This window comes from Vanacampus margaritifer, chromosome 3 (assembly GCF_051991255.1).
Source record: "Vanacampus margaritifer isolate UIUO_Vmar chromosome 3, RoL_Vmar_1.0, whole genome shotgun sequence".
In the NCBI taxonomy this organism is placed as follows: Eukaryota; Metazoa; Chordata; class Actinopteri; order Syngnathiformes; family Syngnathidae; genus Vanacampus; species Vanacampus margaritifer.
The window spans coordinates 28019896-28036822 of record NC_135434.1 but is presented as its reverse complement, the minus strand read 5'-3'; the positions used below and the strand labels follow the sequence as shown (position 1 = coordinate 28036822).

Below are 16927 nucleotides of genomic sequence, written 5' to 3'. Positions count from 1 at the left end.
CACTTAAATTGTGTTTTTTTTCTCCCCTGGAAAAATAGAACCGCATAACTTTTTTTTCTTTCTAAAACGTGACCTAAAAACTGTACAATTAAATAGAAAATAAATTGTCGAAAAGGCTATAAGTACGCATAGGCTACTTGTATACTTACAGTAAGTAACATACATTACATTACATTACGTACCCAAGATTATATGGGTCATTCCAGAATTGAAGGACATTTTACCTCCCACCCATCAAATTTTAAATAATCCATATGCAAAATAGTGAAAAATTTAGTCTCTGAGTAAATTTATTTAGAAACTAAGAGAAGAGAATGCTTGAAAATAGTTTTTAAAATACCAAATAAATCTGGATTACAACCTAAAATGTCATTTTTCTCTTGTCCCACCCATCCTACTGACCAAATCCAATTAATCTTAAATAAAACGGTTAAAATGAAATTTGATTTTCATTTTTTTTATTGTTTCATTGCTTTGTCTTGTAACAATGGGCAATTTGTTTTAATAAACATGATAATTAAAATTATAATTATTATTCATGCAATATGTGTCCCACAACATGCACACAACCATGTTACCATAACCTTTTTAGCATGGTAGAATAAGTATAAAGCTGTGAAATCAGATGATACGGTGGACTTGGCATCATCAAACATTTTTCCAAAAGATCAAAGTTATGTCCTCTTTTCTATTTTTCATATTTTTATAACATAGCCTTGATTGAATGTCTCACTCTACTGCATGCAACCCTGTCATATGATCCAAATAAGATCATTACTATTTTTTAATTGTGTTCATATATTTGTTTACATCAGTTTTCTAGCGTGACACAAGAGGAAACTGTCTGGGAGGCGGAGTCCAGGGTAATAACAACGTAGCAGTCTGTGATTTGGCCCCGCCTGTCGTGGTCAGAGAAGCTGCCAAATGCCGCTTGATTCTCCAAAGTATTTTAATCATACCTTTGGATAAAGCAGTACGCGAGAAGCAAAGCAACAATTGAATCTTACAGGTTGATTCTTGTTTCCGAGAGGAGTTATTGACGTCGGGAATAATGTTTTATTTTGACTAAGATTTTGGCGTCCGGAGCTATTTTCCAACACGTGAAATCGGTATTTGTCTACCGGCAGTTTGACGCGAAAAGTGTTTTTTTCCCTACGCGAACATGAGCTTTCCACAACAGGAATGGACACTCGGCTTCGAAATTCATCGCCATGCAGCCCAAGGTATAGTGTAAACTACTTTTTCTTGTTGTCTTTTTTTTCAAGGCAGTCTGGCTTTCTCCCCCCAAATCAGTCGTCCAATTGCAGAGCAATTGACATGTGACAGTTCGTTCTTGCTTCTCTGTCAACAATTAATACTGTTCAAATGTATGTTTAGGTCCCAGCCTAAGGCGTGCTAACGCTTCTGTCCTAACATGCTTCATTCCGCAAGAATTCTGTAAATAGGATTTAATTGATGAACTGCAACATTAATCTTCTGTATTGTTTTTCTTTGTCGCGTCAGGCTGCACTGCAATATTTATATTCATTTGCTCACCATAGCCCACCTGCGTATGTATGATGCTAACAAATACATGAGATAAATTAACGCCGTTGAAAAAAGTAACAAACAAACACCAAAACTATGAACACAAGCGATGTGCGCAAGTAGCAACACTGTTGTGTTAGAGACGAGAATTTGTCAAAGATAAATTACTTGAATCGTCACTATTATTATTATTATTATTATTATTATTATTATTATTATTATTATTATTATTATTATTATTATTATTTGTAGCCACCCAGGCTAAAACAATACTACTCGACCAAATTCAGGAACCACATCAGCAATTCCAATTGAACAGAGAAGTTGGGAACAACTTATGTTTCTACATGAACACGAAATTACATTTTCTACCAAAACTTGAAATTACATTTTTATTAGTGTTGTTCCGATACCGATACTGGTATCGGCAGAGGCCCCTGCATTAAAACAGTGGTATCGGTATCGATGAGTACTAACAAGTAACATGTCGATACCATTAATTCTGACGCTAATATAGGACTTTGGATGCAGCATCTTGTGTCTTGCTCATGCACGACATTCACTGATGTGTGACATGTTCACTGTATGCCGAGCAAAGATATCCTATTGGCCCTTAAATGCTCTGAACCAATGGCAGGACAGCTTTTTAATTTTGAGAAAAAACAACTTGGTATCGGTATGGTATCGGCATTGGCCGATACTGCAAAGCTGGGTATCTGAATCGTATCGGGGGCCAAAAAACGGTATCTGAACAACAGTAATTTTTATTTATTTATTTTTTTTTTTGTTAAAACAATTTTGGGATAGGATAACAACACATGATTGGTGTTTTATTGTGGCTACACCTAATACACAAAAACTAATTACAACATTTTGTATTTTCAGTTTTTCAAGCAATTATGAAACTCAAAATGAAAGTCAACATACACCTTACCTTACTATGGAGTATAGTAGCCTCTTGACTGGCTAGCAGCCGAGGAAAGTGTTGGTAACTATGATGGGCTTGAATGAAGTGTATGAGACCTGAGGATGTTAGAGAGGAAAATGTAAAATTACTTGTGGTTACTATGAACATGGAGCATATTACTATAGCTAGTAGTATACTAGCTAGTAGTTATAGGCCCTTATTAGCTGAAGATTTAAAAGGGAGGCAAAGAGGTTTTTTGTCTTTGTGTAGTGATGTAAGGCAATGTTGTATCACAGGAGTACATGACTCAATTAAAGTATATTGCTTCAGTTCATGCATTAATACCAATTAATTAATACATTAATGTCATGAATATATACATACATTAATACAACAATTACCAATACCAGTCTTATTTGAAGATATCGGTTTTACGATCAGGAACTAGAAATGAGAAATTATATGAATACAAAGTTGCCATTCATTTCATGCAATGTAAAGGAAAAATAATATATTGGGGTATATAGGTCTTTCTTTAAAAATCATCTGTCATTTTTGGGTGGGGAATTTTATTTACTTGTGGTATCGGTATCGGTATTAGAATCGTTGACTACTGAAGAGTTGAGTATCGGTCTGAAAAAAAGTGGTATCGAACATCCCTAATCCTGATCATGCGTCATGATGTGAATGTATTCTGTAAATTAACTGACTCACTTTAATTTTTTACAGGCAACATATAATACTCCCATGTTCCAATAATAGCAGGCCTGAGATTTAGCCAGCCAGGCTAAGGAGCCAGCAGGGTTCCTAACATGGGAAAATGAGGCAGCCCGACAATTTTCCAGGTAGCCCGACCCTTTGATATGAAATGTGGTCATTATTTCCAAGTCGTATCGTCACAAAACTGAAAATAATGCAGGGTTCTACGTTAAGCCTTTTCAGGTGGTGGCCAAAAAACAAATTGCGGTGGCCCTACCAGAACCAGCACTATCCCCGTATATCGCTGGCTTGGTCCGATGCCTCACATATCATAATTTGGCCAATTAAATATATATTTTTTAAATATATACTATTAGTCGGTCACACGTTATTTTTGACAAATGCACCAATAAGATAACTATAATAAGTAACAAAAGAAAAATAATAATTCCTATAGTAATAGTAAAAGATAAGTGAAAAATATTGTATATTAACATTCACTCCCAGCCATTTTCACAGAAGCAATTAATCCCCTTCACTTCCGGCTGTTTTACTGGATTTTGACTGATTTTGCAAGGCCCACAGAATATTGTGTTATATTGCTATAAAAACATGGAACCTACCAAAATATTTCTATCTGTTTCCGTTTTGCAGCAATTAGCATTAGAATATAGCTAAATTTCATCATTATTTACAAATCTATTTAGAATTGTGAGAAATTTGCTTTTTTTTTCAACATAGCCCCTGGTTGATCTCTTTTTCTCTGCTGCCACATGCTGGCTGTTTGTGTAATAACTACCATTTCTTCAATCGTTTGCAGTTGAGAGGCTGCATCAAAGCCTTCTGTATGCTGTAGCATAAAAAACATTAAAACAAATTGTACAAATAAATCTTAGGGACCCTTAAAACATTTTAAATAGAATATATTTATACGTTTTTGGGGGCTATTTAAGTCATCTACTACTACATATTAAATTGTAAATACAGTTCAGCGTTGTTGTAAAAAACTATTAAATTCATTGTATATACTGTGTTTTTATGACTTTCGCGATGGCTTGAGTGCGCCACCCATGCTTCGCAACCAGGAAATGGGCGTGTGCAACGGTTTCTCCATGATCTGTTTCTTCTTCGGTACAATAAAGTAAAAAAAAAAAGGTCTGTTTCTTCTTCGGTTGTTGCTTCAGGTCTTTTCGGTGCATTGCTGTTGATATAGCGCCTCCACAATGGCACAACGCTTCGTACTGCAGTTAAAATACGTTGCTGCCGAGCTCCAGCTGTGTTGAGCAATATCAGGCACTCACTCCGGGTTAACACCGCATGCGTGTGCGTTGCGTCTCCGCTCCGGCGGTGCAGCCGATTCGTTTCCATTCTATCAGCTTGTTTAAATTACACCGGCTGCGTATGCTCTGCGGATCGACTGCGGACCAGCTGCGTCGTGTCGGAGCCCGCCGCACGGATAGACCTATTTTCAATTTTTGCCGGACGACACATCCATCGACATCCGTCAAATGGCAAACTAGCACATAACACATGGAGCGGGACAGGAAGACCGACGCAGTTTCAAAATAAAAAAATCCGGTTACTTTTCAGAATAAAATACTCGCCAGATCCTATTTCGCAATCATGACAGCAAAACGTCATAATGCTTATCTGTTTAAATACCAGCGAACATGGACGAGGTGAGATTTATAATGGAGGTGGATTATATATGACAAGGCACATCCTTTCTTTTGGACAACCTAAAAATGGATGTTGCAAGGAACGTCATAGCAGAAGCTGTGGGAGTGGACGGTGAGTTCGGTCAATGGAAGTCCACCTCTCTTTCTGCTTCTTTGTTGAGCACACGTTCTGTGTGTTTGTCATTGTTTTTAATGCCACATTATTGTGCGCAATCACACGAGACATGGCAGGAAGTTGTCAGTGACGGAGCTGCCGGACCGGACATGTGCAAAGACAATTTAGTATGGATCGGTATTGGCAGATACTGAAGCCAATGTATAGGTATTGAATCGGAACTGTGCCTTTCAGCTTTTATCTTCCTTGCAGTGTGAAGTGTTCTGGGCGACCACGACACAGTTTCTTGGGGGTGGAAAGGGGTGGAGTCGCGTCATGCTCATGTAGTGTTGTGTTAGCTAGCGTACGACACAATTGGGATTCAAACTGAAAAAAAAGAAGTAAAGGCTGGATTCGAGCACATGAACAGAAATTCATATTTTGAATCCTGGAGAAAAAAAACAGTGGCCGATACTTCCCACTCTGGAAATGTTATGGCAGAACTGTTTTAATGAATTAATTTTTTAACATGATAATAGTCATATTCTTATTGGAACTATTGTTATTAACTATTATTATTGGAACATGTGAGTATATGTTGCCTGGAAAAAATGAAGCGAGTCAGTTAATTTACAGAATACATGCACGTCATGGTGCATGGTTGGATGTTTGATACCACTCTTTTCAGACCAATACTCAACTCTTAAGTAGTCACTGATACTGATACCAAATACCGATACCACTAGTAAATAAAATTCCCCACCCAAAAATGACAGATGATTTTAAAGAAGGACCTACAGTATATACCCGTCCGTCCGCTTCTTCCGCTTATCCGGGGTCGGGTCGCGGGGGCAGCAGCTTTAGCAGGGAAGCCCAGACTTCCCTCTCCCCAGCCACTTCAGCCAGCTCATCCGACGGGACCCCAAGGCGTTCCCAGGACAGCCGAGAGACATAGTCTCTCCAGCGTGTCCTGGGTCGTCCCCGGGGCCTCCTGCCGGTAGGACATGCCCGGAACACCTCCCCAGGGAGGCGTCCAGGAGGCATCCGAACCAGATGCCCGAGCCACCTCAAGCGGTTCCTCTCAAAGTGGAGGAGCAGCGACTCGACGCTGAGTCCCTCTCGGATGACCGAGCTTCTCACCCTATCTCTAAGGGAGAGCCCGGCTACCCTGCGGAGGAAACTCATTTCGGCCGCTTGTATCCGGGATCTTGTTCTTTCGGTCACGACCCACAGCTCGTGACCATAGGTGAGGACAGGAACGTAGATCGACCGGTAAATCGAGAGCTTTGCCTTTCGGCTCAGCTCCTTCTTCACCACAAGGGACCGATACAGTGTCCGCATCACTGCAGACGCTGCACCGATCCGCCTGTCGATCTCCCGCTCTAACCTACCCTCACTCGTGAACAAGACCCCAAGTTACTTGAACTCCTCCACTTGGGGCAGGACCTCCTCCCCGACCCGGAGAGGACACTCCACCCTTTTCCGACTGAGGACCATGGTCTCGGATTTGGAGGTGCTGATCCTCATCCCAACCGCTTCACACTCGGCTACGAACCGCTCCAGTGAGAGCTGGAGGTCACGGCTTGAAGAAGCCAACAGCACCACATCATCTGCAAAAAGCAGAGATGCAATGCTGAGGCCACCAAACCGGACCCCCTCAACGCCTTGGCTACGCCTAGAAATTCTGTCCATAAAAGTTATGAACAGAATCGGTGACAAAGGGCAACCTTGGCGGAGTCCAACCCTCACAGGAAACAAATTCGACTTACTGCCGGCAATGCGGACCAGACTCTGACATCGGTCGTACAGGGACCGAATAGCCCGTATCAGGGGGCTCGGTAACCCATACTCCCGAAGCACCCCCCACAGAAGTGTCCCCGAGGGACACGGTCAAACGCCTTCTCCAAGTCCACAAAGCACATGTGGACTGGTTGGGCGAATTCCCATGCACCCTCGAGGACCCTGCTGAGGGTGTAGAGCTGGTCCACTGTTCCACGGCCTGGACGAAAACCACACTGCTCCTCCTGGATCCGAGATTCGACCTCCCGACGGACCCTCCTCTCCAGCACCCCTGAATAGACCTTACCTGGGAGGCTGAGGAGTGTGATCCCTCTAAAGTTGGAACACACCCTCCGGTCCCCCTTCTTAAAACGGGGAACCACCACCCCGGTCTGCCAATCCAGAGGCACCGTCACCGATGTCCACACGATGCTGCAGAGACGTGTCAACCACGACCACCCCACAACATCCAGAGCCTTTAGGAACTCCGGGCGGATCTCATCCACCCCCGAGGCCCTGCCACCGAGAAGCTTTCCAACCACTGGCGACTTCGACCCCAGAGATAGGGGAGCCCACCTCAGAGTCCCCAGACCCTGCTTCCTCAAAGGAAGGCGTGTTGGTGGAATTGAGGAGGTCTTCGAAGTACTCTCCCCACCGGTTCACGACGTCCCGAGTCGAGGTCAACAGCACCCCGTCTCCACTATACACAGTGTTAACGGTGCACTGCTTTCCTCTCCTGAGACGCCGGATGGTGGACCAGAATTTCCTCGAAGCCGTCCGGAAGTCGTTTTCCATGGCCTCACCGAACTCCTCCCATGTCCGAGTTTTTGCCTCAGCGACCGCCAAAGCCGCATTCCGCTTGGCCAGCCGGTACCCGTCAGCAGCCTCCGGAGTCCCACAGGCCAAAAAGGCCCGATAGGACTCTTTCTTCAGCTTGACGGCATCCCTTACCGCTGGTGTCCACCAGTGGGTTCGAGGATTGCCGCCACGACAGGCACCAACCACCTTACGGCCACAGCTCCGATCGGCCGCCTCGACAATTGAAGCGCGGAACATGGTCCACTCGGACTCAATGTACCCCGCCTCCCCTGGGACAATGGAGAAGCTCTGCCGGAGATGGGCGTTGAAACTATATATACCTATATACCCCAATATATTATTTTTCCTCAACATTGCATGAAATTAATGGCAACTTTGTGGTCATATGATTTCTAATTTCTAGTTCCTGATTGTAAAATAGCTGCAGGAGGACACTGGAGTGAGTATCAATACATTAAAATAAGACTGGTATTGGCATTGGTAGTCGCCCATAGTCAAGATGGTACCATCTCTGCTTCAATTTGAGCCAGGAAAAACCCTGCGGTTAGATGCGGATGCGAATCAAAATGCAAACGTGAATTTGGAAATAGGAAGGAATTTAACAGTTAAATTCCCGTTTAATTGGTTTATTGTATGAATCGCTATAACAACTGTGTTATTGACGTACCCATGGCGAAATATGGGAAGCTGGTGCTGTGCCACAACAGGTACACGACCTGCATAATAGTTGGACAAAACAATGAGTTTGGCAAAATCCGCCAGGACCCGGAACCTAAGACTCAAAATCAGGACTGCGTTTATTTTTTATTCAGTAACCTCACAAAAGTTAATTTGGCTTTTTGTACATTATTAATAATAATAACATGGTATGTATAAAATAAGTCTAATTCACTACTAGTAAAATCCTGGCACATGTAGTATGGGTCCAAACACGTTTACAACCTGTATTATGTCATTACATTGCATTTGGAACATACAAAAGGGGCTTTTTCTAATCTTTGGCCATATGGTCACAAAAGCAGGGGGAGGGGAGGATAGGATTGGATGAGAAATTTAGGTCAATCTAAAACAGGAAACAAAGATTGCATTTCCATTAACACTAACCTTGTCCCATCATAAAAGCAAAATTTAAATGAATAAAAAGACATATAGCATGCACTAATTGAGTTATAGAAAGTCTCAAAGTGTCTGAAAGAAAATTGCATGACCCGGAGATACAGAAAATGGCAAGTACGCTTTAGCCTCTTTCACAATAGCGATCTAGACAGGCATATTATCTACGTAGTTGTGGAATGTACAGGTTTGAATTCTGGATCATGCTCTTCTTCAGTATGTCACAGTACATATTGTATTTCAAGGTTCCCTCAATGAACTGTAGTTTTCCAATGCCGGCTTCACTCATGCAGCCCCAGACCATAACAGTCACACCACCGTGCTTGACCGTAAGCAAGACACACTTGTCTTTGTACTCCTCACCTGATTGCTGCTATACACGCTTAACACTATCTCAACCAAATAAGCTTATCTTGGTCTCATCAGACCACACGACATGGTGGCAGTCTTTTATAGCCTAAGCCATCTAGAGCAACAATTATTTTTTTCAGATCTTCAGATAGTTCTTTGCCATGAAGTGCCATGTTGACCTTTTGGTGACCACTATGAGAGAGTGTGAGAGCTGTAATATCAAATTTAACACACTATCCACACCTGAGCTCGTCCTATCCCTATAGTGCTCATTTAGGAAATTTTCATGTACTCACTTTTGTTGTCAGGTTTTAAGCTATAAATTGATGTAAAAGAGCAATAAATTTACAGTTATATAAGCTGTACATGACAATTTTTTATTGTGCTTAAGTGTCATTTATTGTGTGTTGTCCCATAAAAACACAATTAATAAGAAAGTGTTTTAAAATGTTAATGTTGCTTTTCTCAGTGTTACAGTTTCATTAAATGAGTACAATAAATGCATTTTGATTTCTCATAGCATTTTTGGTTTCTTATGCTGTATTTGAGGTTTGGTAATTTCTTGTTTTTAATGTGTGGGATCTTTGGTTGTCAATACAGTAGCCTGACTTCTTGTTTATTTTGCCAACTCAGACTGTGTGTCCCGCTCAGAGGGGCTCTAAATAAATGAAAGGGAACAGCTTACCACTTGTCTATTGTTATGCACAAGTTGATTTCTCAGCTGAATTTCCTGAACACACCCTCATTGGCATTGCTTTCTTTAGAGCTATAACAAAGAGCACTAACAAAAGAGATGACACTGTTGAATAAGGGATTTTTCTAGATCTAATAGTTGAATATAGTAATTTTACAGTTTTTTGCAAAGTGAATCACTCTTGTAAAAACTACAAACACAAGATCAGTGCTACACACTATTGAAAATAAGATTTATTTATTCTCATACACATATCCAAAATCATTCATAAACACTCACAACAAAAATGTGTATCAGCACTGTAAGCCCAGAAAATAGACAAATAAAAATACTGTACTTCCAATATAGATTAAATTTACTGCAAAGTTAAAAAACAAACAAAAGCAAACAATTTGTTTTGTTTTTTTACATAAAGTTGAACTGTTTGAACCAGTTACGCACTGCACTGTGGCGGCCGTGGCTCAGGGTGTAGAGACGGTCGTTCAGTAACCAGAAGGTCGCTGTTCGATCCCCACTCTCCCCGTGTCTTGTGTCGTTGTGTCCTTGGGCTAGGCACTTCACACACACTGCCTCCAGTGCTACTCACACTGGTGTATGGAAGGTGCGAATGTTTGGTGGTGGTCGGCGGTTCCGTAGGCGCACACTGGCAGCCTTCCCCAGGGCAGCTGTGGCTACTTAAGTAGCTTACCGCCACCTCAGTGTGAATGTGTGAGTGCATGAATAATGTATCCATTCCTCTGTGAAGCCTCTTTGAGTGTCTAGAAAAGCGCTATATAAATCTGATGCATTATTATTATTATTACTGCGATGTTCAACTTATAATTTTTTACGATTGCTTAAGCACGAAATAGAAAACGGCTCGGATTTTAAAAACTACGCACAATTAGCACAACCATGCACACAAGATACAGAACATCTCACATTCTGTGCAAAATAAATCACTCTTGTCAAAACGCTAACCACATGTATATAAACCATTTTATGTTGCTACGAAATACACAAGTTTCATAAGGTTTAACTCTGTTTGAACCATTTACACTCTACTGTGTTTTACTTAAAAAACTTTAGGAATTAATGTAAGAGAAGAACACAAAGAAAGTACAATTACACAATATGGTAAATTACAGTTTTTTCTTATTGCTAAAACACAATTTTTGTTTTCTCAGAATTCTTAACACAATTCAAAAACCACACACCTGAATTGCAAAATCCCTCACATATCCTGCAAAATGAAGCACTGAAACCAAAACTACATATAGCTTTATCAAAATCAAACTTTTGTGCCAAGTGGCACACACGTCGTCATTCATATTACCAGATTTATGTCTAATCAACTACACACTGTTTGGCATAATGAGAAGCATTGCCATTTTTAGTATGCTTTGCCATAATACTAAACTATTTCAAATTGTAGAACATGAACAAGAACATGGTTGATGACATGATCAACTAAGATTGCTCTGATTTTATTATTTGATTGAATGTTGTTGTCTTCTTTGGCCATCAACTCCTCTACCAGCTCTACCCATCCTACCTCTCACTATTCCTCCCCCTCTCCTTCTCCTCCTTGCTCTTCCTCTTTCTCTCTCTGCCACGTCTTCCTATTTCTATGGTGCTTACTTCCTGATTGAGGTGGTAGCAATTAAGGGAGGGAGAGGGGGGAGAGAGAGAGAGAGAGAGAGAGAGTGAGAGAGCCGTTTGAGGTGGAGAGGGGGAGAGGGAGGGAGAGAGAGTGGGAGGGAGAGAAAAGCACGCATCAAAACGGACCAATCACGAGCGATGTTACGACCCGCCATCTACGGTGTTCAAGACTGTTGATCATGTGATGTACGCCGGTTATTAACGCAAGAGCAAACGCAGAAGTATAAACCAGGCTTAACCATTGAGGTATTTGGCCAGCCGGTACATATATTGGCCAATTAACTTGTGTCATTTTGAATAGCAGTATTTTCAAATGGCAAACATGTGACTTTATATGTCAGATTATTGTGTTTTATGCAGAGAACCGTATTCAGTGCATTTAAAAAGTGCCTTTTTGAATTGTGTAAAGCATAAAATATGTTTAGAGTGTTGGAGACTTGAGAAGTGTGTCAGTTTAAATAATAGTGCTATGCATGTCATTTTAGCAATTGGAAAAAACTCTGCCCTGCGATTGGCTGACAACCAGTTCAGGGTGTACCCCGCCTAATGCCCAAAGCCAGCTGAGATAGGCTCCAGTGCCCCCCGCGACCCTAGTGAAGACAAGCGGTTAAGAAAATGGATGGACGGATATTGAGGCACTTACTTGCTAATGCAAGCACGCATTGACTTCCTCTACATATTGACTCTGTTCACAAGCATATTATGTTCCCCTTCATCTGACCATTAGCGTGGATTTTAAACATAAAAGGGCCAAAACATGCCTTGTGATAATTAAACTGCACTAAAAAATTACCCACCAGAGGGTGAGGGGAAATCAACCCGACTTTTTTTTTAACAGATGTGCTGCTTTAAATATTGTGACATGATGACGACGATATATTGTGGCAGATTTAATATTGCGATATCACAATATTGCCGTTATCCTTACATCCCTATTTTAAATATTACTAGTGTCCCAAAACGGATTTATACGTTTTTCATGTTTTTTTAAGCTAGAGCATAAAGAAGGCTTTGAAGCAGCCTCTGAACTGAAAAGAACGGTTGAAGCAATGGTAGTTATTACAAAAATGGCCAGCAGGTGGCAGCAGAGTATAAGAGATCAACCAGGGCCATGTTCAAAGAAGCTGTTTTCCCCATAGTTTTAAACAGATTTGTGAATAATGATGAAATTTAGCTATATTCTAATGCTAATTGCTGCAAAACGGATACAAATGTAATTTTTTTCCTGATGAAAGAAGAGACTCTTAATCTTTCTTTTGGTAGGTTCCATGTTTAGTATAGCAATAGAACACAATATTCTGTGGGCCTTGCAGAATCAGCCAATATTCAGTAAAACAGCCGGGAGCAAAGGGGGTTTCTTCAGTGAAAATGGCTCGAGTGAATGAGTTAAAATGATTTATTTATTTTTTTAAACTATTTTCTTGTTGGAAGGCCTAGCCTCCCTCAGCATCAATCCATGGTTGATGATATTATCAACAAGTGTTGCATGAATTTTATTTGACAAATTTGGTCCTCTTCATCTTTGAGGATGTTCTCCTCCTATATCAGGTTTTCCTCAACCTCTACATCCTGCTCATCCTCCACAGATTCCCCCTCTCACCCTCAGTTTTCTTCCTCTGACTTCTTTCATTTTGGTTGAAAGTAGGTGAACTTACCTGCTGCATTTTTGTAGTGTTCAAACCTGATCTGTTTGTCTACAATAAAGCAATCGTGTTTATACACCTAATTCGTGTGTGTTTAATCAACTCCCTCATGTGTATGGTGATTTGTCAGTCAGTGCTTTGGAATTGTAAATAAGTGGCATTAAGATATACTTCTGTGTCTAATGTATGTATACAAGTGTGTTCAGTGTTTTGCAAATCATTGTGTGTATTTTTCAAAAAAAGTGAGGGTGACTTATAATGGTGAAAATCTGGTCCAATGTTTTTCTCCTGCAGTGTAACATTTTCATCATTACATAATTATTTTGTGTGTGTGTGTTTTTTTTGTTGTGTTTATGCAATCAAAAAATACTGCAATACGTTTTTGTGGATCTTTATTTATCAATCCCTTGCACAATTGTTAACTTAAAGGATCCATTTAATGAAAAATCCACTTTTTGGAGCTTTTATCCATGTCAAAAATGCAAATTCCTCACCAAAAACACAGCAGAAGTGTTTTCTTCCATTTACCATTCTCTGAGAGAGAGATTATGTTACTTACTCGCACTTCCACTCCATATTCAGATGGGGGTGGTGAGGGTAACCAACTGCTAATAAGCCCAAAGGGTATGTTTTTGAGGGACAATGTGGGACACTATTCATTGACGCGGCAGCCCAACCCCGTGGGCAGATCCGTGTTTGGTTTGGTTTACCCATTTCTAGCACATACCTACAGTACAGTGGTCTTTCGCTCTTTTGCAGTTCACTTATTTGCTGATTCACTCTATCACTGATTTTTATCCCCCCATTTCAAGTACCCCATAAAATTGTTTATTTATGCTGCTATTTTTGTCCTTTCTTTTATGATATTTGAGTAAATATAAACATCTCTTTCCTTCATTCAACACAATCTATTACACTTGTAATCAAAATATAGAATATTTGGCAAATTAAAAAACATGTAGTATGATAAGTTTTAAAAACATGTTAACATATTACTTCTATTAATTCTTCTTAGTAAGTCAGTGTCCCATCAGTGGTGAGCTATTTTTAGAACAGATCCCAGTTACTCATACACAATGCGTGTGTCTCATTCCTCCAACCCAAGCAACTATGGTGGTTCAGGGGTTCTGTGGTTTTCGATAGTCTGGCGGCTGTGACGGCAACGGGGGACTTTTTGTGAGCTACTCACACAGATGAACTTTACTGTATATATGAAAGTCCGTGGCTACGCCTTGTTGTCGTGGTTACGGCTGACAGTAATCGCACCAAACTCTCATTAAAGTTTTTATTTATTGATTATTAATAGGGCAAGCACAGATTTTATGGGACACGACTCCAATTTACGGGATGCATGAATTGAGCTTCAAACGCTGTGCGTGCACGCGCTACGCGGGACGGTTGGTCACCCTAAAGTCCGAGTATGGCCTGCCTCTTTTTGCCAACGCATGAGCCGTCCAGAAAGCGCCACATGATCGACTGCGTCACAACGAAAACTCGCCGATATTCGTCGCAAAATCATAAGGGTGCTGTCTTGTTTCGATTCAGTCATCAAATGAACATATTTTTATAGCTGTCACGAGTCTGTGCGCACGCTTCCACTCGTAATAATATTCAGGTCGCCATCCGGACGAATGGTGTCGAGTTTTTAGTTGCCATTGGCGAGCTGGCGAACGCTAAACCTCAGCCCTGTACTATGAACGTATATGAGCGGATGGTGTAGTGTAGCGGTTAGCGTGCTCACTCTGAAAACAGTAGGTGCCCGGTTTGTGTCCCACGCAGGGCTTTTTTTCCCCCTCCACTATGATTTCTTGTAGTATTGAGTGGCAAACAAGCTGTTTTGTTTCAAATGTTTATTGAAGAATTGAACATCCATCCAATTTCCACATTTAAAGACGACACGGTTGTACTGCAGCGGCTGACCGGTCTGGGGTGAGAGGGGTGTAGCAGCCACATGGGCAGAGGCAGGGCTATATTGAACCTGACGTCTTACTTCCGGGTTAAAAAATAGCCTGCAAAATTACTTATATTTCATAACAAATTACATCGCCATGGTGTCAAAGGTAAAATATGTCTATAGTTAATGGTGGAGGGGCTTAAAATAGCGTGATATGGACCCTTTAATGTTGAATGTTTTGTACTAACATTGCTGACAATGGCAAAAACATTACACAGTAATGCCTAGTAAACATCCAATTTTAACTGTTCTCTGGGAGTGCGGGCGCTGCCCACTTTCATGCAGTGTACTTGAATAGAATCGACAGATGGGAACACAAAGTTCAACACTTTATTTGAAGCCCTGGTTCTACATAGTCATTACGATGTGGTCATGGGGTAGCCTGGGTTTTTATCTCTAATTGCTAAAGATGTGGCCGTACTCAGCTCTCTGTTTGTAGTTAAGTTTACGCCAACTGGGTCAGCCCACAGTCCCCATTTCTTATCGAGACCATACTTTGCTATTCACCAAAAGATTTAATCATTATGTTTGAGACTATTAATAACAACCGTCACACTATATACTTTCTATTGATGAGACATATCATGAAAACTTTGTTTATATAGTGACCTTTTTCTTCTGGCTTTCTTTCAGTTGTTGTTTTGGGTGGCAAGTGTGTGCGTGTGTGTGTGCCTTTGCTACATTATGGGGCCCATATACACATTTTTTTTCCTGGTATAACTACCATTGTGGGGAGTCTGGACCGACCTGTCCTTGTGGGGACATTTCGGTGGTCCCCACAAGTTCAGACCTCTTTTTGAGGGTCAAGACTTGCTTTTAGAGTTAAGGTTTGAATTGGATTTTGGTTGGGGTTAAGGTAAGGGTTAAGATTAGGCAATCAGCTGTGATGGTTAAGGTTAGGGTAAGGGGCTAGGAAATAAATTATGACAATGATATGTCACCATTAGGACACAAAGACAAATGTGTGTGTGTGTGTGTGTTTGTGTGTAGCAAGAGAGAGGAGAAGGAGAGAGATGCATGCACGCACACACACTAGCTCAGTTTGCCTCAGAATAGTATGAAATTTCAGAATTGTTTTGGGCATTTTTCAGCGTGTAGTTGTGGTCATGGGCTCTGATAAAAGAGGGCTCTATTTTTGTCTCAATGTGCATATGGGTGAAATTTCCTTTCTTTTGGTAGTTTGCTTGACTAGCGCACATAGAATATTGCATATGCACCGTTGTGGGACGGAACATAGCTGTCTCCAGCCAATTGAAGGGGCTCCCTTGATTCACATCAAAATCAGCGCGTTCCTTGACGTTGTGGAAGCAAATTGATTCGTTGGGCTCAGAGAGATGAGATTGTCGCATGCAAAGTGCATTTTATAAAGGTAAACTGCAAGATCTCCCCAGCTGCACGTGATGTGGGCAATTGAAGACCGCCTTGCATCACCGATTGTGCATGAATAGTAGTGTGACTCACCCCACCACCCACAGTTGTGATGCGCGTTCAGGGGGTGCAGTAAAATATTTTTAAAACTAAAAACTTGTTTCATGAATTTATTTTTTACAATGATTCAGAGGGTTTGTCCCAGCATAAAATTGATCCAGCATATGTCCATGGAGCGCCTCAATCAAATCCACCAAAATCGTGTTACACCATCTGAAGTGCTTAAAGGGATATTTGACTCATTGAGCCATTTTCAGCAGTAAAAAGTGTTGTTTTTTTTGTCTATAATTAATGTGATAACTTCATTATTTTTCATGTACAATTAATACCTTTAAAAACTATTTTTTCCACTTGGTGTCGACTGATTAAGACATCATCTGTGCTGAGGAAGTAGGTAACGACCAATCATTTCTCAGTTTAATGACCAATCCCTGAAAACAGGTGAGCCATGATTGGTTGTTACCTATTTTATTATTAGATTTTTGAGGCTTTAAAATGTTAATTTGCATCACTGCTTTTCTTCACAGTGCCTGGATGATTATTCACATTCTACAATAGTTGAGAGAATAAGGTTAGTTTAATTACAACAGCGCTGTTTG

At 40.9% G+C, this 16927-nt stretch overlaps 1 protein-coding gene across 5 annotated transcripts in view; it reads left to right on the top strand.

The window, feature by feature from the left end:
• The first annotated feature begins 876 nt into the window (after positions 1-876).
• The window catches only part of pdzd2 (PDZ domain containing 2), a 111503-nt gene continuing 95452 nt past the window's right edge, over positions 877-16927 (top strand). For 4 of the 5 annotated variants that reach the window (XM_077561871.1, XM_077561872.1, XM_077561870.1 and 1 more), the window contains exons 1-2: positions 879-1223; positions 16856-16899. The gene's annotated coding sequence lies outside the window, so the exon portion shown is untranslated. Of the gene's footprint in view, positions 1224-16855; positions 16900-16927 lie in introns of all 5 variants that reach the window. The other variant, XR_013293507.1, reaches the window with a different exon arrangement.